The sequence below is a fragment of the Trachypithecus francoisi genome, unplaced genomic scaffold, assembly GCF_009764315.1.
Source record: "Trachypithecus francoisi isolate TF-2019V2 unplaced genomic scaffold, Tfra_2.0 Lachesis_group5, whole genome shotgun sequence".
NCBI lineage: Eukaryota > Metazoa > Chordata > Mammalia > Primates > Cercopithecidae > Trachypithecus > Trachypithecus francoisi.
This window is the reverse complement of record NW_022681470.1, coordinates 145,086,249-145,107,716: the sequence shown is the minus strand read 5'-3', so window position 1 is coordinate 145,107,716 and position 21,468 is coordinate 145,086,249. Positions and strand designations below refer to the sequence as shown.

Genomic DNA, 21,468 nt, shown 5'->3' with positions numbered 1-21,468 from the left:
AATTTTTGTATTTTTAGTAGAGACGGGGTTTCACCATGTTCGCCAAGATGGTCTCGATCTCCTGACCTCGTGATCCGCCCGCCTCGGCCTCCCAAAGTGCTGGGATTACAGGTGTGAGCCACCACGCCTGGCGACTGGAGACATTTCTACTGGTACCTTACCAATGAAGGTATCTAGTGTCTCCATGATGCCCTCCATCTGCCCTCAGAGAGTGTGCCTGCCACTCTACACCGCAGCCGTCCAGAGACTGGCAGACATTGGCCTAAAGGTCTGGAAGGTGAGTGCCCTCCAAGACTCCCAAGAGGGGAAGCTTACAGAGACCCACAGGTGGGGTTCTGTGCCCCCTGGTGCTGGCCAGGAAGCCAAGGCTAGGGCTGGGTCAGCAACCGAATTCCAGTTTAGAGGTGGATTCCAGTTTAGAGGTGAATTCCAGTTTGGTGGTGGATGTGGTCAGCCACCTCAGTAAAACTGGAGAGGATTAGTTTGCATTGAATAAACTTACAGCCAGAAAAAAACAAACAAACAAACAAACAAACAAAAAACAGACTTGGCCCTGTCTTCCCGGCAGTTCCAGCCTCAAGGGGAGGCAGACATTCGTCAAAGAATCTGTGTGCGTGTGAATTTATTTGTACAATGAGTGTTTACTGAGCACCTACTGTGTGTTAGCATGGAAATACAGCAGTGAACAAAACAAAAGAACAAAAATTCCTACTCTGGGGTGGCTCCTGCCAGCAATTTGGGAGGCCGAGGCAGGCGGATCACAAGGTCGGGAATTCAAGACCAGCCTGGCCAACATGGCGTAACCCCATCTCTACTAAAAATACAAAAATTAGCCAGGAGTGGTGGCGCACACCTGTAATCCCAGCTACTTGAGAGGCTGGGGCAGAAGAATCGCTTGAACCCGGGAAGCGGAGGTTGCAGTGAGCCGAGATCATGCCATTGTACTCCAGCCTGGTTGACAGAGCAAGACTCCATCTCAAAAAATAAAATAAAAAATAAAATAAATAAACAAAATTAAATGTGTGGTGTTTTAAAGCTCTAAGTTTTTGGGTAATTTCTTAGGCAGCTAACAATGACCAGGACAAAATCTAGGACTTCTTCCTCTGGGTCCTTTTCTAGAAGGATGGAGAGAGTCCAAGGGAATAGCCCAGGCTTAGGCTTGGGGTGAGACTGACACAGAAGAGTGGTTGGGTTTTCTAAGAAAAGTTATATATACAAATATATAATTGTTTGTTTTGAGACACAGTCTCACTCTGTCACCCAGGCTGGAGTACAGTGGTGCGATCTCTGCTCACAGCAACCTTCACCTCCCGGGTTCAAGCGATTCTCCTGCCTCAGCCTCCCGAGTAGCTGGGATTACAGGCGTGCACCACCACACCCGGCTATTTTTTGTATTTTTAGTAGAGACGGGGTTTCACCATGTTGCCCAGGCTGGTCTCAAACTCCTGACCTCAGGTGATCCGCCCACCTTGGCCTCCCAAAGTGCTGGGTTTACAGATGTGAGCCACCGCGCCTGGCTGAATTCCAGATTTTAGATTGGCCAGTCTGGTCCTGGCCATGTGGAGACCCAGCTGTTGGGGGCAGGACTGGAGAAGGTGGGAGAGGCTGGGAAGGGCCCTTGGGCAGAGGGGAGGGAGGGATGGAGAAAGGGAAAGACGTGGGAGCTATGCAGAGGGCAGGACAGGAGATGAGCTTGATGCCTGCCTGGGGCTGGGGCCCTGGACCCTCCCCTCTAGGCAGCCCTGCCTCTGGAGCTGTTTCTGAGTTTTCTGCCTTCCCCATCCTCTGAATTTCCCTGTCTCTCCCCGCCTCGCTCCCTCTGCTGCCCGTGATGAAGAATGGAATTATATTTTTATAACTTCTTGTTTTTCCTGAACCAAAGTTCCATGTGCACTGGGCTAAATTTAAAAAGCGGATGGATGGAGAGATGCTCATGTTCACTTTCACTCCCTCGGAAAAAAATAAACGCCTTGATTCAGGTGCCATTTCCCTCGGGGACGCTGGGGGCGGGGTGGTGGCCTTTCTGCTCACAAGTGACAGGGCTGGACAGAGATAAGTCAGATCTGGATTCCAGCTGCCTTCTCTCGGAAGCCTTGCCTGACCTGTGCCTGAACCAGGCCCACCCCTCAGATCTTCTAATACCCTGGGCATCCCCCAAAACAGCCCTGGTCACCCTGTGCTGGAACCGCCTGTTTGCTTGTTCTCTCTGCCTGGTCCCCCTTTCCCATCTTTTTTTTTTTTTTTTTCGAGACAGAGTCTTGCTCTGTTGCCCAGGCTGCAGTGCAGTGGGGTGATCTTGGCTCACTGCAACCTCCGCCTCCCAGATTCAAGCAATTCTCATGCCTCAGCCTACCTAGTAGCTGGGATTATAGGCGCACACTACCACACCCATCCTTTGCCATCTTTAGGGCTAGCTTCTCAAACTTCAGGGCTCAGCTCCAATGTTACCTCTTCCAGGAAGTCCTCCTGACCACCCTGACTAAGGAAGCTGCCAAGCTGTTTTCTATCACATCATCATCATCATCTTCTTTTTTTTTTTTTTTTTGAGACGGAGTCTCGCTCTGTCACCCAGGCTGGAGTGCAGTGGCCGGATCTCAGCTCACTGCAAGCTCCACCTCCCGGGTTTACGCCATTCTCCTGCCTCAGCCTCCCGAGTAGCTGGGACTACAGGAGCCCGCCACCTCGCCCGGCTAGTTTTTTGTATTTTTTTTAGTAGAGACGGGGTTTCACTGTGTTCGCCAGGATGGTCTCGATCTCCTGACCTCGTGATCCGCCCGTCTCGGCCTCCCAAAGTGCTGGGATTACAGGCCTGAGCCACCGCGCCCGGCCTTTTTTTTTTTTGAGGCAGGGTCTCCTGTCGCCCAGGCTGGAGTGCAGTGGCATGATCACAGCTCACGACAGCCTCGAACTCCTGGACTTAAGCAATCCTCCTGCCTCAGCTTCCCCCACAGCTGGAACGTAGCTGGCACGCCACTATACCTGGAGCTTGTATTTTTTTTTTTTTTTTTTTTTGAGACGGAGTCTCACTCTGTCGCCCGGGCTGGAGTGCAGTGGCCGGATCTCAGCTCACTGCAAGCTCCGCCTCCCGGGTTTTTCGCCATTCTCCTGCCTCAGCCTCACGAGTAGCTGGGACTACAGGCGCCCGCCACCTCGCCCGGCTAGTTTTTTGTATTTTTTAGTAGAGACGGGGTTTCACCGTATTGTATTTTCTTTAGAACATTTTTTATCACCTGGAATTCTCTTAGGCTAATATTTGTAATGTGTTAAGCACAATTAAGGGAACTGGATCCGGACTGCCCAAGTCCCAACTATAGGTTGGCCCCTGCCAGCCTGTCCCCGTAGCCTTCATTTTCACTCTCCCTACATAATTCCGTCACCACTCAGCAAACATGTTTTAAGTGGGTACTGCACTAGACCGTGTATCTCATGGCTCCCAGTCCTGCCCTGCAACACCTTCCATCCCTCCCTTCCACTGGAGATTCTGAATGAATTGGTCAAGAGCTGGGGGGCTGGGCAAAGGATTCACGTGTGCCCCCAGGACATAGAATGATTGCTGTAGGTTTCCTTTTATCTATTTTTTTTTTTTTTTGAGACAGAGTCTTGCTCTGTCGCCTAGGTTGCAGTGCAGTGGCATGATCTCGGCTCAGTGCAACCTCCGCCTCCCAGGCTCAAGTGATTCTCCTGCCTCAGCCTCCCGAGTAGCTGGGACTACAGGTGTGTGCCACCACGCCTGGCTCATTTTTGTATTTTTAGTAGAGACGGGGTTTCACCATGTTGGCCAGGCTGGTCTCGAACTCCTGACCTCAAGTGTCCCTCCCACCTAGGCCTCCCAAAGTGCTGGAATGACAGGCGTGAGCCACCGTGCCCAGCCTCTGCAATAGATTTTCTTATCTCCCAAAGGCCGTGCTCACTGCTGCCTCCAAGCCTTTGCTGAAGCTGGTACCTCTGCTGGAACACACTCCTATTTCCTATCCACCTATTTAAATCCTCCATAACTGTATTTGTTATAAACATATTTTTTTCTAATTTTGAGGAGAGTAAACAGGAAAAACAAGGGCAAAGACAAATAAGGCAAGCACCTGTGTTTCCTCCACGCAGGGCCAGCAGTGCTTAACTCTTCTCATATTTGCTTCAGGTCTGTTCTGCTTTGTAAGTCAGAATGGAAATACTAGAAATCAAGGCACAGTGGCCTTTGACCTCCTCCACTCACACATTTTTCTACATTCTTTTTTTTTTTTTTGAGACGGAGTCTCACTCTGTCGCCCAGGCTGGAGTGCAGTGGCGTGATCTCGGCTCACTGCAAGCTCCACCTCCCAGGTTCAAGCGATTCTCCTGCCTCAGCCTCCCGAGTAGCTGGGACCACAGGCGCCCGCCACCACGCCCAGCTAGTTTTTTGTATTTTTAGTAGAGACGGGGTTTCACCATGTTAGCCAGGATGGTCTCGATCTCCTGACCTCGTGATCCGCCCGCCTCAGCCTCCCAAAGTGCTGGGATTACAGGTGTGAGCCACCCCGCCCGGCGGCATTTTTCTACATTCTTATGCGTATAATAAACTCACCCATCTATCCATGAACGTGACTAGTGTAATTTCGCACACTAAAAATAAATATTAATATTCCCATAAGGTATATATCATCCTGCAATTTGCTCTTTTCACTTAGTATTTTATTTTACTTTTAAAAAATTTTTATTTTATTATTTATTTATTTTTTTGAGACAGAGTTTCAGTCTTGTTGCCCAGGCTAGAGTGCAATGGTGTGATCTCGGCTCACCACAACCTTCGCCTCCTGGGTTCAAGCGATTCTCCTGCCTCAGCCTCCCGAGTAGCTGGTATTACAGGCATGCACCACCACTCCTGGCTAATTTGTGTGTGTGTGTGTGTTTTTTGAGACAGAGTCTCGCTCTGTCGCCCAGGCAGGAGTGCAGTGGCGCGATCTCTGCTCACTGCAAGCTCTGCCGCCTCCCGGGTTCATGCCATTCTCCTGCCTCAGCCTCCCTAGTAGCTGGGACTACAGGCGCCCACCACCTCGCCTGGCTACTTTTTTTGTATTTTTGGTAGAGACGGGGTTTTACCGTGTTCGCCAGGATGGTCTCGATCTCCTGACCACGTGATCCGCCCGCCTCGGCCTCCCAAAGTGCTGGGATTACAGGTGTGAGCCACTGCGCCCGGCCTCATTTTTGTATTTTTAGCAGAGATGGGGTTTCTCCATGTTGGCCAGGCTGTTCTCCAACTCCTGACCTCAAGTGATCCACCTGCCTCGGCCTCCCAAAGTGCTGGGATTACAGGTATGAGGCACCACGCCCCGCTCTGTCAATGAACTTTTAGGTTAATTCCTGGTTTTATTTTTGTTTTACAGATGCAGTCTTCCTATGCTGCCCAGGCTGGAGTGCAGTGGCTATTCACAGACACAATCATAGCACCCCACAGCCTCGAACTCCTGGTCTCAAGTCATCCTCCTGACTTGGCCTCCGAAGTAGCTGGGACTACAGGTGCATACCACCGCACCCTGCTCTATTCCTGGTTTTTAACATTACAAACACCGCTACTATGAAACGTCTTTTCCTCTCTCTTTATGCACTTGGCAAAGTATTTCTCTAAGAACTATGACTAGAAATGGCATTGCTGGAATGTTGGATGTGTGCGTGGTTTACCTGACTATTTAATGCCCAAGTGCTTTCTAGGATTAAGCTGCAACCGGTAACTGTGGAAGCTCCCCTTCTTCCAATATATATATATATATATTTGAGACGGAGTCTTGCTCTGTTGCCCAGGCTGGGGTGCAGTGGTGCGATCTCGGGTCACTGAAAGTTCCGCCTCCCGGGTTCATGCCATTCTCCTGCCTCAGCCTCCCTAGTAGCTGGGACTACAGGCGCCCACCACCTCGCCTGGCTACTTTTTTTGTATTTTGGTAGAGACGGGGTTTTACCGTGTTCGCCAGGATGGTCTCGATCTCCTGACCACGTGATCCGCCCGCCTCGGCCTCCCAAAGTGCTGGGATTACAGGTATGAGCCACTGCGCCCGGCCTCATTTTTGTATTTTTAGCAGAGATGGGGTTTCTCCATGTTGGCCAGGCTGTTCTCCAACTCCTGACCTCAAGTGATCCACCTGCCTCGGCCTCCCAAAGTGCTGGGATTACAGGTATGAGGCACCACGCCCCGCTCTGTCAATGAACTTTTAGGTTAATTCCTGGTTTTATTTTTGTTTTACAGATGCAGTCTTCCTATGCTGCCCAGGCTGGAGTGCAGTGGCTATTCACAGACACAATCATAGCACCCCACAGCCTCGAACTCCTGGTCTCAAGTCATCCTCCTGACTTGGCCTCCGAAGTAGCTGGGACTACAGGTGCATACCACCGCACCCTGCTCTATTCCTGGTTTTTAACATTACAAACACCGCTACTATGAAACGTCTTTTCCTCTCTCTTTATGCACTTGGCAAAGTATTTCTCTAAGAACTATGACTAGAAATGGCATTGCTGGAATGTTGGATGTGTGCGTGGTTTACCTGACTATTTAATGCCCAAGTGCTTTCTAGGATTAAGCTGCAACCGGTAACTGTGGAAGCTCCCCTTCTTCCAATATATATATATATATATTTGAGACGGAGTCTTGCTCTGTTGCCCAGGCTGGGGTGCAGTGGTGCGATCTCGGGTCACTGAAAGTTCCGCCTCCCGGGTTCATGCCATTCTCCTGCCTCAGCCTCCCTAGTAGCTGGGACTACAGGCGCCCACCACCTCGCCTGGCTACTTTTTTTGTATTTTGGTAGAGACGGGGTTTTACCGTGTTCGCCAGGATGGTCTCGATCTCCTGACCACGTGATCCGCCCGCCTCGGCCTCCCAAAGTGCTGGGATTACAGGTATGAGCCACTGCGCCCGGCCTCATTTTTGTATTTTTAGCAGAGATGGGGTTTCTCCATGTTGGCCAGGCTGTTCTCCAACTCCTGACCTCAAGTGATCCACCTGCCTCGGCCTCCCAAAGTGCTGGGATTACAGGTATGAGGCACCACGCCCCGCTCTGTCAATGAACTTTTAGGTTAATTCCTGGTTTTATTTTTGTTTTACAGATGCAGTCTTCCTATGCTGCCCAGGCTGGAGTGCAGTGGCTATTCACAGACACAATCATAGCACCCCACAGCCTCGAACTCCTGGTCTCAAGTCATCCTCCTGACTTGGCCTCCGAAGTAGCTGGGACTACAGGTGCATACCACCGCACCCTGCTCTATTCCTGGTTTTTAACATTACAAACACCGCTACTATGAAACGTCTTTTCCTCTCTCTTTATGCACTTGGCAAAGTATTTCTCTAAGAACTATGACTAGAAATGGCATTGCTGGAATGTTGGATGTGTGCGTGGTTTACCTGACTATTTAATGCCCAAGTGCTTTCTAGGATTAAGCTGCAACCGGTAACTGTGGAAGCTCCCCTTCTTCCAATATATATATATATATATATTTGAGACGGAGTCTTGCTCTGTTGCCCAGGCTGGGGTGCAGTGGTGCGATCTCGGTCACTGAAAGTTCCGCCTCCCGGGTTCACGCCATTTTCCTCCCTCTGCCTCCAGAGTAGCTGGGACTACGAGGTGCCCGCCAGCACGCCCGGCTAATTTTTTTTGTATTTCTTTGAGACGGAGTCTCGCTCTGTCGCCCAGGCTGGAGTGCGGTGGCCGGATCTCAGCTCACTGCAAGCTCCATCTCCCAGGTTCACGCCATTCTCCTGCCTCAGCCTCCCGAGTAGCTGGGACTACAGGCGCCCGCCACCTCGCCCGGCTAGTTTTTTGCATTTTTTAGTAGAGACGGGGTTTCACCGTGTTAGCCAGGATGGTCTCGATCTCCTGACCTCGTGATCCACCCGTCTCGGCCTCCCAAAGTGCTGGGATTACAGGCTTGAGCCACCGCGCCCGGCCTTTTTTTGTATTTTTAGTAGAGATGGGGTTTACCGTGTTAGCCAGGATGGTCTCGATCTCCTGACCTCGTGATCCGCCCACCTCGGCCTCCCAAAGTGCTGGGATTACAGGCTGAGCCACCAGCCTTTTTTTTTTTTTTGAGATGGAGTCTTGCTCTGTCACCCAGGCTGGAGTGCAGTGGCTATTCACAGACACAATCATAGCACCCCACAGCCTCGAACTCCTGGTCTCAAGTCATCCTCCTGACTTGGCCTCCGAAGTAGCTGGGACTACAGGTGCATACCACCGCACCCTGCTCTATTCCTGGTTTTTAACATTACAAACACCGCTACTATGAAACGTCTTTTCCTCTCTCTTTATGCACTTGGCAAAGTATTTCTCTAAGAACTATGACTAGAAATGGCATTGCTGGAATGTTGGATGTGTGCGTGGTTTACCTGACTATTTAATGCCCAAGTGCTTTCTAGGATTAAGCTGCAACCGGTAACTGTGGAAGCTCCCCTTCTTCCAATATATATATATATATATTTGAGACGGAGTCTTGCTCTGTTGCCCAGGCTGGGGTGCAGTGGTGCGATCTCGGGTCACTGAAAGTTCCGCCTCCCGGGTTCACGCCATTTTCCTCCCTCTGCCTCCAGAGTAGCTGGGACTACGAGGTGCCCGCCAGCACGCCCGGCTAATTTTTTTTGTATTTCTTTGAGACGGAGTCTCGCTCTGTCGCCCAGGCTGGAGTGCGGTGGCCGGATCTCAGCTCACTGCAAGCTCCATCTCCCAGGTTCACGCCATTCTCCTGCCTCAGCCTCCCGAGTAGCTGGGACTACAGGCGCCCGCCACCTCGCCCGGCTAGTTTTTTGCATTTTTTAGTAGAGACGGGGTTTCACCGTGTTAGCCAGGATGGTCTCGATCTCCTGACCTCGTGATCCACCCGTCTCGCCTCCCAAAGTGCTGGGATTACAGGCTTGAGCCACCGCGCCCGGCCTTTTTTTGTATTTTTAGTAGAGATGGGGTTTACCGTGTTAGCCAGGATGGTCTCGATCTCCTGACCTCGTGATCCGCCCACCTCGGCCTCCCAAAGTGCTGGGATTACAGGCTGAGCCACCAGCCTTTTTTTTTTTTTGAGATGGAGTCTTGCTCTGTCACCCAGGCTGGAGTGCAATGGTGCAATCCTGGCTCACTGCAACCTCCACCTCTCAGGTTCAGGCGATTCCCCTACTTCAGCCTCCCGAATAGCTGCGATTACAGGCGCCTGCCACCATGCCTGGATAATTTTTGTATTTTTAGTAGAGATGGGGTTTCACCATGTTGACCAGGCTGATCTCAAACTCCTGACCTCAGGTGATCCACCCGCCTCGGCCTCCCGAACTGCTGGGATTACAGATGTCAGCCATTTCACCTGGCCGTCTCCCACGGTTTTACTGATACTTGAAACCTCGGGTTTTTCAGGCTTTCTCTTCAAATCTCTCCCAGTCTATTGTGGCCTTTTTGAACCCTCCAGGCTCCTGGGTTTTGCCCCAGGGCCACCTCACTGCACTGTTATGGTGCTAGGCACCCTTGCCCGCAGTACACCATCACTACCCAGTTTGAGCATGAGACTATCTCTGGCTTCAGACTTTTTTTTTTTTTTTTTTTGAGACGGAGTCTAGCTCTGTCACCCGGGCTGGAGTGCAGTGGCCGGATCTCAGCTCACTGCAAACTCCACCTCCCGGGTTTACGCCATTCTCCTGCCCCAGCCTCCCCAGTAGATGGGACTACAGGTGCCCGCCACCTCGCCTGGCTAGTTTTTGTATTTTTTAGTAGAGACGGGGTTTCACTGTGTTAGCCAGGATGGTCTCGATCTCCTGACCTCACGATCCGCCCGTCTCGGCCTCCCAAAGTGCTGGGATTACAGGCGTGAGCCATCGCACCCGGCCCAGTTTCAGACTCTTAACCAGTTGGAAGTGGAACCAGCCAGGCATTGTGGCTCATGCCTGTAACCCCAGTACTTTGGGAGGCTGAGGCAGGAGGATCTCTTGAGGCCAGGAGTTTGAGATCATCCTGGGCAACACAGCAAGACTCCTGTCTCTACAACAAATATATAATCAAGTAATAAATTGGGAGTGACTCTCAGGTCCTAGCGCTTTCCCCGGACAGCTGTTACAGAAATTGCAAGATGTTACACATGATTCAGAAAAGGTGCTCATCGGCATTCTTTTTTTTTTTTTGAGACGGAACCTTGCTCTGTCGCCCAGGCTGGAGTGCAGTGGTGGAATCTCGGCTCACTGCAAGCTCCGCCTCCCGGGTTCCTGCCATTCTCCTGCCTCAGCCTCCCGAGTAGCTGGGACTATAGGCGCCCGCCACCTCGCCCGGCTAGTTTTTTGTATTTTTAGTAGAGACAGGGTTTCACCGTGTTAGCCAGGATGGTCTCGATCTCCTGACCTCGTGATCCGCCCGCCTCGGCCTCCCAAAGTGCTGGGATTACAGGCGTGAGCCACCGCGCCCGGCCGCTCATCGGCATTCTTTTGCCAGTCATTAAAACAACCACTCCCACAATAACAACAAAAAGGAAAAAGTGGCCGGGCAAGACTCCATCTCAAAGAGAAAAAAAAAAGAATAAAAGACAAAAAAAGGAAATTACTACCTAGGCTCATTGACAAGTGCAATATTACAGCTTCAGGTATGGTTGGATCCAGGAACTCGACTCATCACATTAGCAATTTTTCTCTTGCCATCTCTCCACTCTGCTTTCTTCTGGGCTGGCTTCTCCCAGCCTCATCCCCGAGGTGGGCTTCCCCTTCTTAGTGGCAAGGGTGCCCCTCAGTGGCTCCAAACTCCATCCTCCCAGCTCTGTGTCCTGGGGGTAGGGAAAAGGCGAGCCTCCTTTCCTCATTCTCACTGGCTCAGTCCTGAACCAATCATAGCAATCCCCAAAAGAGGTAGTGCTCTGATTGGCCAGAACAGCTGGGGGAGGTTGGAGTCAGCTAGCTCCTGGGACCAGAAGTGGGGAAAGGGCTGGTCCCCAAGGAAAATTGGGGTAGCTGGTTGCTAAGGAAGAGAGTCGGCAAAACCAACTGTGATTGCCACTAGGAAAGTCAAGGCAAAGGATTCTCAATTCTTTTTTTTTTTTTTTTTTGAGACGGAGTCTCACTCTGTCACCTAGGCTGGAGTGCAGTAGCGTGATCTCTGCTCACTGCAACCTCCGCCTCCCGGGGTCAAGTGATTCTCCTACCTCAGCCTCCTCAGTAGCTAGGATTACAGGCGTGCACCACCAGGCCTGGCTTGCTTATTTATTTATTTATTTATTTTAGAGAGAGGGTTTCACCATGTTGGCCAGACTGGTATTGAACTCCTGACCTCAGATGATCCGCCCACCTCAGCCTCCCAAATTGCTGGGATAATAGGCGTGAGCCACAGTGCCCAGCCTCCTTGGAGTTCTGAGTTCTCCTATGCTAAAATCAAGGCGACTGCAGGATTGCATTCCTTCTGGAGGCTCTGGAGGAGAACTGCTTTCCTTGCTCTTCCAGCTTCTAGAGGCTTTGTTTTAAATTTAATTTTATGTTGTAGGCCGGGCGCGGTGGCTCAAGCCTGTAATCCCAGCACTTTGGGAGGCCGAGACGGGCGGATCACGAGGTCAGAAGATCGAGACCATCCTGGCTAATACGGTGAAACCCCGTCTCTACTAAAAAATACAAAAAACTAGCCAGGCGAGGTGGCGGGCGCCTGTAGTCCCAGCTACTCAGGAGGCTGAGGCAGGAGAATGGCGTAGACCCGGGAGGTGGAGCTTGCAGTGAGCTGAGATCCGGCCACTGCACTCCAGCCTGGGTGACAGAGCGAGACTCTGTCTCAAAAAAAAAAAAATTTTATGTTGTAGAGACTGGGGGTTTCTTTCTGTTGGCCAGGCTGGTCTCGAACTCCTGACCTCATGGGTCCTCCTACCTTGGCCTCCCAAAGTGCAGGGATTACAGGCATCAGCCACCGTGCCCAGCCTTCAGAGGCTTCTTGGATTCCTTGGCTCGTGGCCCCTTCCTCCATCTCCAAGCCAGCAAGGGCTGATGGAGTTTTTCTCAAGCTACCTCACCCTGGTTGTTTCTATTATCGGGTCTACTTCTCTGAACCTAGCATTCCTGCTTCCTTTTTTTTTTTTTTTGAGACAGTCTCCAGAGTCTTGCTCTCTTGCCCAGGCTGGAGTGCAGTGGTGTGACCTCAGCTCACTGCAACCTCGACCTCCTAGGTTCAAGCAATTCTTCTGCCTCAGCCTCCCGAGTAGCTGGGACTACAGGTGCCCGCTATCACACCTGGCTAAATTTTTTTTTGTATTTTTAGTAGAGATGGGGTTTCACCATACTGGCCAGGCTGGTTTCGAACTCCTGACCTTGTGATCCACCCGCCTCGGCCTCCCGAAGTGCTGGGATTACAGACATGAGCCACTGCGCAGGGCCCCATCTTTTTTTTTGGTTTGGTTTGTTTTGTTTTTTTGAGACGGAGTCTCACTCTCACCCAGGCTGGAGTGCAGTGGGGCAATCTTGGCTCACTGCAGCCTCTACTTCCTGAGCACAAGTGATTCTCCAGCCTCAGCCTCCAGAGCAGCTGGGATTACAGGCGCCCGCCACCACGCTCAGCCAATTTTTGTATTTTTAGTAGAGACAGGGTTTCACCATGTTGGCCAGGCTGGTCTCAAACTCCTGACCTCAGGTGATCTGTCAGCCTTGGCCTCCCAAAGTGCTGGGATTACAGGCGTGAGCCACTGTGCCCAGCCTCCTGCTTCCTTTTTATAAGCACCCTGTGATTGCACTGGGCTTATCCGGATAATCCAGGATCATCTACTCATCTCAAGATCCTTAATGTAATCCTATTTGCAAAGTCCTGTTTGCCAATTGAGGTACTGTATGCATAGGATTTGGGAATCAGGATGTGGACATCTTTGGACCGGGAGGTGTCAATATTCTGCCAAGCACAATGGGCCATAAGGAGGAACAGACATGAGTGCATTCGTTTATGTCACAAACATTTATTGAGCACCTACTGTGTACTCACCTGTTCTAGGTCCTGAGAACACAGCAGAAAACAAGACAGGCCAGATACAGTGGCTCAGGCCTGTAATCCCAGCACTTTGGGAGGCAGAGGTGGGCGGATCACTAGGGGTCAGGAGTTCAAGACCAGCCTGGCCATGGTGAAGCCCCGTCTCTACTAAAAATACAAAAATTAGCTGGGTGTGGTGGCAGGCACCTATAATGCCAGCTACTTGGGAGGTTGAGGCAGGAGGATCGCTTGAAGCCGGGTGGCAGAAGTTGCAGTGAGATCATACCACTGCACTCCAGCTTGGGCAACAGAGCAAGGCTCTCTGTCAAAAAAAAAAAAAAAAAATAGCCAGGTGCGGTGACTCACACCTATAATCCCAGCACTTTGGGAGGCCAAGGCGGGAGGATCACCTGAGGTCAGGAGTTTGAGACCAGTCTGGCCAACATAGTGAAACCCTGTCTCTACTAAAAATACAAAAATTAGCTGGGCATGGTGGCGGGTGCCTGTAATCCCAGATGTTCGGGAGGCTGAGGCAGGAGAACTGCTTGAACCCGGGAGGCAGAGGTTGCAGTAAGCCAAGATAGTGCCATTGTACTCCAGCCTGGGCGACAAGAGTGAGACTCCATCTCAAAAAATATATAAATAAATAAATAATAAATAAAAATACAAAAATTAGCTGGGCGTGGTGGTGTGCACCTGTAATCCCAGCTACTCAGGAGGCGGAGGCAGGAGAATGTCTTGAACCTGGGAGGCGGAGGTTGCGGTGAGCCAAATCACACCACTGCACTCCAGCCTGGGCAAGAAGAGCGAAACTCCATCTCAAAACAAACAACAAACAAAAAAACAGAACAAAATATGACTTCAGAGTGTTTGGCATGGTATGAAATAACCTGCAACCCCAGTTGCACAGTGACCCCTTTGAATATCTGTTCTGTCTTTCTCAAGTCTCAGTTGGCTCTTGCCAGGGGCGAGGGGTCGGGGAGTGGTTCTAAGTCTCTCCCACCCGTAGTCCCAGCTACTCGGGAGGCTGAGGCAGGAGAATGGTGTGAACCTGGGAGGCAGAGCTTGCAGTGAGCTGAGATTGCGCCACTGCACTCCAGCCTGGACAACAGAACGCGGCTCCATCTCAAAAAAAAAAAAAGGATTTATTTTTTGTTTTATTTTTTTAGAGACAGGGTCTCATTCTGTCACCCAGGTTAGAATGCAGTGGCGCAATCATGGCTCACTGAAGCCTGAATGTATTGGTCTGTTCTCACACTGCTATAAAGAACGTCCCTGAGATTGGGTAATTTATTTATTTCTTTTTTGTTTGTTTGTTTGTTTATTTATTTATTTTGAGATGGGGTCTCGCTCTGTTGCCCAGGCTGGAGTGCAGCGGTGCGATCTTGGCTCACTGCAACCTCCAACCTCTGCTTCCCTGGTTCAAGTGGTTCTCCTGCCTCAGCCTCCCGAATAGCTGTGACTGCAGGTGCGTGCCACCATGCCCACCTAATTTTTTTGTATTTTTTAGTAGAGATGGGGTTTCACCATGTTGGCCAGGATGGCCTGGATCTCTTGACCTCGTGATCCTCCCACCTCAGCCTCCCAAAGTGCTGGGATGACAGGCGTGAGCCACTGCGACTGGGTAATTTATAAAGGAAAGAAGTTTAATGGACTCAGTTCTGCATGGCTGGGGAAGCCTCAGGACATTTACAATCATGGTGGGAGAGGAAGCAGCCACCTTCTTCACAAGATGGCTGGACACAGGAGAAAATTCAATCACTTATAAAACCATCAGATCTTGTGACAACTCACTCACTATCAGAAGAACAGCATGGGGGAAACTGCCCCCATGATCCAATCGCCTCCCTCCCTCAACACATGGGGATTACAATTCCATATGAGATTTGGATGAGGACACAGAAGCAAACCAGATCATTCGGCCTTCCAGGCTCAAGTGATCCTCTCACCTTGGCCTCCTGAGTAGCTGGGACCACAGGTGTACACCACCACGTCTGGCTAATTTTTGCTTTTTTTTTTTTTTTGTAGAGATGGAGTCTCGTTATGTTACCCAGGCTAGTCTGGAATTCCTGGCCTCAAGCAATCCTCCCGCCATCAGCCTCCCAAAGAGCTGGGATTACAGGTGTGAGCCACCACGCCTGGCCCTAAAAAAGATTTTTAAAATGCATTGGCTGATATTTCAGATGTGAGGTTTAAAGGAAAATAGATAACTGTGGATATGGGGAAATGGAAGAAAATATGAGAAGCCACTGGCACGGATTTGGGAAGCGTTACGTGTCTCTTACAAATGGGGAAACAGAGGCCCAGCCATGACCATGACTCACCAGGTGGGCTGAAGATGTTTCTTCAGTAGGAGAGATGAAGGGAGCTAGAAAGGGTTTCATCGGTTGGGTGCGGTGGCTCACGCCTGTAATCCCAGAACCTTGGGAGGCTGAAGCAGGCAGATCACTTGAGGTCAGGAATTCGAGACCAGCCTGGCCAACATGGTGAAACCCCTCTCTACTAAAAATACAAAAATTAGCTTGGTGTGGTGGTGTGGACCTGTAATCCCAGCTACTCGGGAGACTGAAGAAGAGGAAAGAGAATCGCTTAAACCTGGGAGGCGGAGGTTGCAGTGAGCCGAGATCACGGCATGGCACTCCAGCCTGGGTGACAGAGCAAAACTCCGTCTCAAAAAAAAAAAGCGTTTCATCAGCATTCTCCTATCCCTCTGTGAGGGGTTTTCTCCCTCTCCCTTGCTCATCCTGAGCTGATTAGAGCAAGTACTCTAGGAAGATCTACAGGGAACAGCATCCCACGCTACAGGCACCATGCGTGCAAAGGCCCTGGGGCAGGACCACGCCTGGCATGTTGAAGGAAGAGCAAGGAGGCCTGTGTGACTGGAGTAGAGGGAGCGAGAGGTAGAGAGGGAGGAGGCGAGGGCAAGGAGGGGATGGGACAAGTCATGCAGGCCCTCATGGGCTGCAGGAAGGACTTGGGTCTTGACTTTGAGGGAGGTAGGAGCCATAGAGGGCTGTGGACAGAGGAGGAATAGGACCTGAGTCAGGTGCTCACGGATACCCTCTAGTGGCTTTGCAGAGAATGCACCGAAGAGGCAGGACAGTGGCCAAGAAGAGACCAGTCCAGCTCTCAGCACATGCTGTGTGTCTCGGGGCATGGGACGTCACTCTCTGGGCTCACTTTCCTTCTCAGCTAAAAGGGGAACTTTAACAGCAGGCAGAGACTCAGATAATGAGCAGAAGGAGCTCGCTGCCTGAGATTCAGGCCAGGCGTGGGGCTGCTGAGTTAATCTTTCACGGGTCAGGATTCTGCTCACTGCGCTCTGGGAGGAGGGAAGATGAGGTCAGCCACACCCCCAGCTCAAGCTCTGATGAAGTCATCGGGACAGATGGGTAAGTGTGAGGACAGCTGTGGAAATATTTCCCACATGTTCCCTGTGCCTTCTGCAAAGATGTAGAGGAGCAAATCAACCGGCATTTCACAGTCAGACACAGCTCTCAGCACACTGTGCTGTCTGGGAGCCCTTCCTGCAGGAAGCCCTCCCGGATTGCCTGGGCCCTGTGGGGTCTTCCTGGAAGCTATGGTGGGTGTGAGGGGCATTTCAGGGAGATAAGGAGCAGAGAGGCTGGCCAGACGGAGCCATGGTGGGCAGGGTGGACAGCAAAAGTGCTCCACAAAGTGACGTGCTGGGCCATGAGCCACATAAGTCTGATTTGAATCCTGACCCCGATTCCCACTTGCTTTGTGGACAAGTCTGATACCCTTCCTGGGCTTTGTTTTCTCAACCACAAATTGAGAAAAGAAATCTCATTTGATTGCTTAACACTCATCTAAGTGAGTACCTACTGTGTGCCAGGCTCTGTTTTGGGCACCAGGGACATGGCAGGAGAAATATGGGCCCAGACCTGCTCTTTCAGGACTCTCAGTTCAGTAGGGGAGCTGAACATATCACTGAGCTGTTAAAATACAAGGTGTTAGGGCTAGGTGAAGAGGCTCGTGTCTGTAATCCCAGCACTTTGGGAGGCTGAGGCAGGAGGACTCTTGCTCACTATGTTGTCCAGGCTGATCTTGAACTCCCGGCCTCAGCCTGGACAACACAGTGAGACCCCGTCAAGACAGAGACGGGGGGAGAGAGAGATAGACAGCGAGAGAGAGAGAGACCTTGCCTATTCTAGAGGGGCTTCAGGCACAGTTTGATCAAGGGGCCCCAGTATTCAGTCTCCTTCCCAGACTTAGCTATGTTCTTCTCCCCTGGCTTTTGCCAGAAGGCAGATCTCATACCAACCCTTACCAGATCCCAGCTGGTATTTCCCCAGCCTGGTGCTGCTTTCTCTAGTTCTGGACTAAGCCCCAGGGCTGGCTCTCATCAGCCTACACTGAGTCATGTCCTGTAGCAGCTGCTCAGAACCACAGACATATCTTCCTGTTTTGGGGCGTTCTCTCTGCCCAGAGCTAAGGCTCCCCAGAGCAGTCCTTTGCCAGTGCTAGTTGAACATGGGGCGATAAATACCGCAGCTTTCCTGATCTCTAGGTGGGGCAATTCTTAGCTGTTTTCTCCCTCTCTCTCTCTTTCTTTTTGGACAGAGTCTTGCTTTGTCACCCAGACTGGAGTCCTGTGGCACAATCTCGGCTCACTGCAACCTCCTCCTCCCAGGTTCAAATGATTCTCCCGCCTTAGCCTCCTAAGTAGCTAAAACCACAGGTGCTCACCACCACGTCCGGCTAATTTTAGTATTTTTTTGTAGAGACGGGGTTTCACCATGTTTGCCAGGCTGGTCTCAAGTGATTTGCTCGCCTTGGTCTCCCAAAGTGACCTCAAGTGATTTGCTCGCCTTGGTCTCCCAAAGTGCTGGGATTACAGGCATGAACCACCACGCCCGGCTGCTGGTGTCTTACTGAGGCCGTCAGCCAATGCAAGAGTCCCAGCACCCTGTCCTTGTAGTTTTACAAATTTCTGAATCCGCTACAATCACTGCACCCATCTTCCAGATGTAGTCACTGAGGTTCCAAAAAGTGAAGTTTCCTTTGCTGCCCGGGATGACTAAGGACTCTCTAGCCCCAGGGGCAGAAGCAGATCGCGCTGCCCTCACCCCAAACACACCCACCCACCCACAGGAGCACACAGGCACACACGTGCCTTCTACCTCCCCAGACACCCCGCTGACACATGCTGGCGTCTACGCGGCTGACACTTGTAAATCCACCCTCCCTCGGGGGCAGGCTGGCTCCTTCTCTGGCAGCAGGAAGACAGAGGGAGTTGGTTTAGTGGCTTGGGGGAAAGGAGTGTACCCCTGACCCCACGCCCAGCCCCTGACCCCAGGGAGGGTGACGGCCCCTCCCTCTCTTCCAGTGATCTTGGGAAAGTTCCAGGAGACCCCCGGGCCTGGACTTTGAGAAGTGAGTGCTCCAGCAAGATGCACTCCCTCCTTCCGTCCCTGCTCTGGGGCCGCCCACCCACCCACTCCCTTTCTCAAGTGGCCTTGGAAAGGGTCTTGCAGAGACAGACAGATGGGCTGGGGACAGATGGATGGCGGACGTGTAGGAGTTACCATTGGAAGAGGGGTGGGGGAGGGGAGTGTGTTCTGGCCCCCAGGACGAGTCCTCCAGGCTCCTGCAGAACAGAATAAGCTGCCTTCTCCAAGCCCCTCAAATGGGATCTCATCGGTCCCCCGCAACCAGGGTCCCATCACCCCACAAATGGAGTCCCGTCTCCCACCCCAACCAAGGTCTCCTCATCCCCGCAAACGGAGTCCCATTGCCCCCACATTCAAGGTTCCATAGCTCCCCCCATCGGGATCCCATGGCACTGGGCCGGGGCAGAGGTCCGGAGAAGGGGGTCGCTAGCTGCGGGTTGCACAGCCCGAAGGGATGCGAGGCCTGGCCTGGGGGTGCGGGTGACGCTCAAGTGTCTAGGCTCAGGGCAGACTTGGGCCCGGAGACCCCGCCCCGCACGCAGATCCCGCCCGCCCCGGCCGCGGGTTCCGGGGAAGCGAAGGCGCCGCCAGCCCGGACTGTAGGCAGAGCGCGCCCTCTGCCGGGCAGGATCGGAAGCGGCGCGGCGGCGACCCCCAGGACCCTCGGGACTCCGGACCCGACTCCCACCCGGCGGAGCTTTACCGGGTTATAGAGCCCGGGACTCTGAATCGAGCCCTGACCTCCTACGGAACCGCGACACTGGGCCTCTGAGCGCCCGCGTTGGGCTAAACCTCAATCCCAGTAGAGCTGGGACCTTGACTGAGACCCCAACTTTGGATAGAGCCTCTGATCCCTCTCTGGGCCCTGGGCCCGGGCCAAGCCTCAAACCCAGCAGAGTCTCCATCCGCCTGAGCTCCCAAGTCAGGGCTGAGCCCCTCTCTAGGCTGAGGTCTGACCCGAAATAGAGCCTGCGACCCTGTCTAAATCCCGACTCTGGGCTGCGCCTGGACCCTCCATAGAGCCTCCAACTCCAGGCTGAACTCTGACCCTGGACTGCACCCTTACTGTAGACAGAACCCAACCCCAGCACAGGCCCTACTGTCACCGAGCCTCATCACCCAGTGAGCCTGCATTCCTGGCCAAGATCATCCCTCCCCCACCCCTACACACCCCACTGAACCCCAGCCCTCCCAGCCCCAACCTCCTTATCTGATACAGAAAAGAGACCAGGTTTGGTGGCTCTTGCCTGTAATATCAGCGCTTTGGGAGGCAGAGGCAGGAGGACTGCTTGAGGCTAGGCTAAGTTCGAGACCAGCCTGCGCAACATAGTGAGACATCCCCTATCTCTATAAAAAATAAAAATAAAAATTAGCCAAGCTTGGTGGTGCACACCTGTAATTTCAGTTACTTGAGAGGCTGAGGCGGAAGGACTGCTTGACCCCAGGAAGTTGAGGCTGCAGTAAGCTGTGATGCAACACTGCACTCCCGCCTGGGTGACAAATCCAGACCCTGTCTTAAAAAAAAAGAAAGAAAGAAAAAAGGCAAAATCACACTAGGCTCAGATGCCTCCAGTCCTCCTGCCCTGATGCGGAGACCCCCCTGATGCTGCGCTTGTGACATGAACTGTACACACCACACCAAAGTCAAACCTAATCAGGTCCTCATCCCACTCTGCCTCATCTGGCTGTGTGGCCTGGGATGCATCACTTCTTCCCTCTGGGGCTCCATTTCATCATCTGTGAAATGGGACAGTCACTCCTGACTCTACCACCTTGTGCCTGTGTGACCTCAGGCAAGTTACTTCCTCTCTCTGGGCCTCAGTCTCCTCCTCCAAAATGAAATAAGAAGGTGTTTTGTTTTGTTTTGTGTCTCGAAACAGAGTCTCGCTCTGTCACCCAGGCTGGAGTGCAGTGGTGCGATCTCAGCTCACTGCAACCTCCGCCTCCTGGGTTCAAGTGATTCTCGTGCCTCAGTCTCCCAGGTAGCTGGGACTACAGGCATGCACCATCACTCCTGGCTAATTTTTTCATATTTTTTATTTTTTGAGATGAACTCTTGCTTTGCAGCCCAGGCTGGAAGTACAGTGCCGCGATCTCAGCTCACTGCAATCTCGGCCTCTAGGGTTCAAGCAATTATTGTGCCTCAGCCTCCCAAGTGGCTTGGACTACAGGCGTGCACCACCACGCCCAGCTAAATTTTTTTTGTTTTGTATTTCTGTATGTTTTATTTATTATTTTTTATTTTTTTGAGGCAGAGTCTCGCTCTGTCGCCCAGGCTGGAGTGCAGTGGCCGTATCTCAGCTCACTGCAACCTCCGCTTCCCGGGTTTACACCATTCTCCTGCCTCAACTTCCCGAGTAGCTGGGATTACAGGCATGTGCCACCGCACCCGCCTAATTTTTGTATTTTTAGCAGAGACGGGGTTTCATCATGTTGGCCAGGCTGGTCTCAAAATCCTGACCTCAGGTGATCCGCCCACCTCAGCCTCCCAAAGTGCTAGGATTACAGGGGAGAGCCACCGGCCCGGCCAATGAGATATTTAACTTACTTTTGCCTCCTGAGGCCTGTGCCACGGTCTTCCTGAATCCCGGGTGAAGGTCAGGACACACAACAGGCCCTCAACAATTTGTTGTCTGGCTTCCTGGAGGAAGAAACAGCGAGGCTGCTATGGGCTCGCTAGGCCCCAGCCGCAACCCGGACCCAGAGTTGGGGCTGCAGAGCGGAAATGGAGCTGCAGAGGGCCTGGGAGTAGCTCCAGGGCCTGGTTCCCAGGACTCACAGCTGCATCCTCTCTGGGGGTCCCAGCTGGCGCTGCGCAGCCGGGAAGCTCCTGTGTGTCCTGCAGGCTCATTCCTACGGAAATCGAGGCTGGAGCTGGGGATCCTCTGATGGTGTCTCCAGGCGTCCTCCACCTTACCCCAAAGATTTATCTATAGCCCCACAACACTGGGTTAGATTCATCCCTTCTAGTGGCACAGAAATCTGTATTTTAAAATTTTTAACTTCTTTTGTTTGTTTGTTTTTTGTAGAGACAGGGTCTCCCTATGTTGCCCGGGCTGGTTTCAAACTCCTGGGCTGAAGGGATCCTCCTGCGTTGGCCTCCCAAAGTGCTGGGATTCCAGGTGTGAGGCACCACGCCTAGTTGGAACCTGCAT

General features: G+C 52.1%; 1 long non-coding RNA gene across 1 annotated transcript; it reads right to left on the bottom strand.

The window, feature by feature from the left end:
• Positions 1-20,718: 20,718 nt before the first annotated feature.
• On the bottom strand, positions 20,719-21,395 carry LOC117074426. Its single transcript, XR_004433582.1, has 2 exons — positions 21,093-21,395; positions 20,719-20,954 (listed from the first exon to the last, which is right to left on the bottom strand). It is a non-coding gene; the product is annotated as an uncharacterized LOC117074426 (long non-coding RNA).
• Positions 21,396-21,468: the final 73 nt, after the last annotated feature.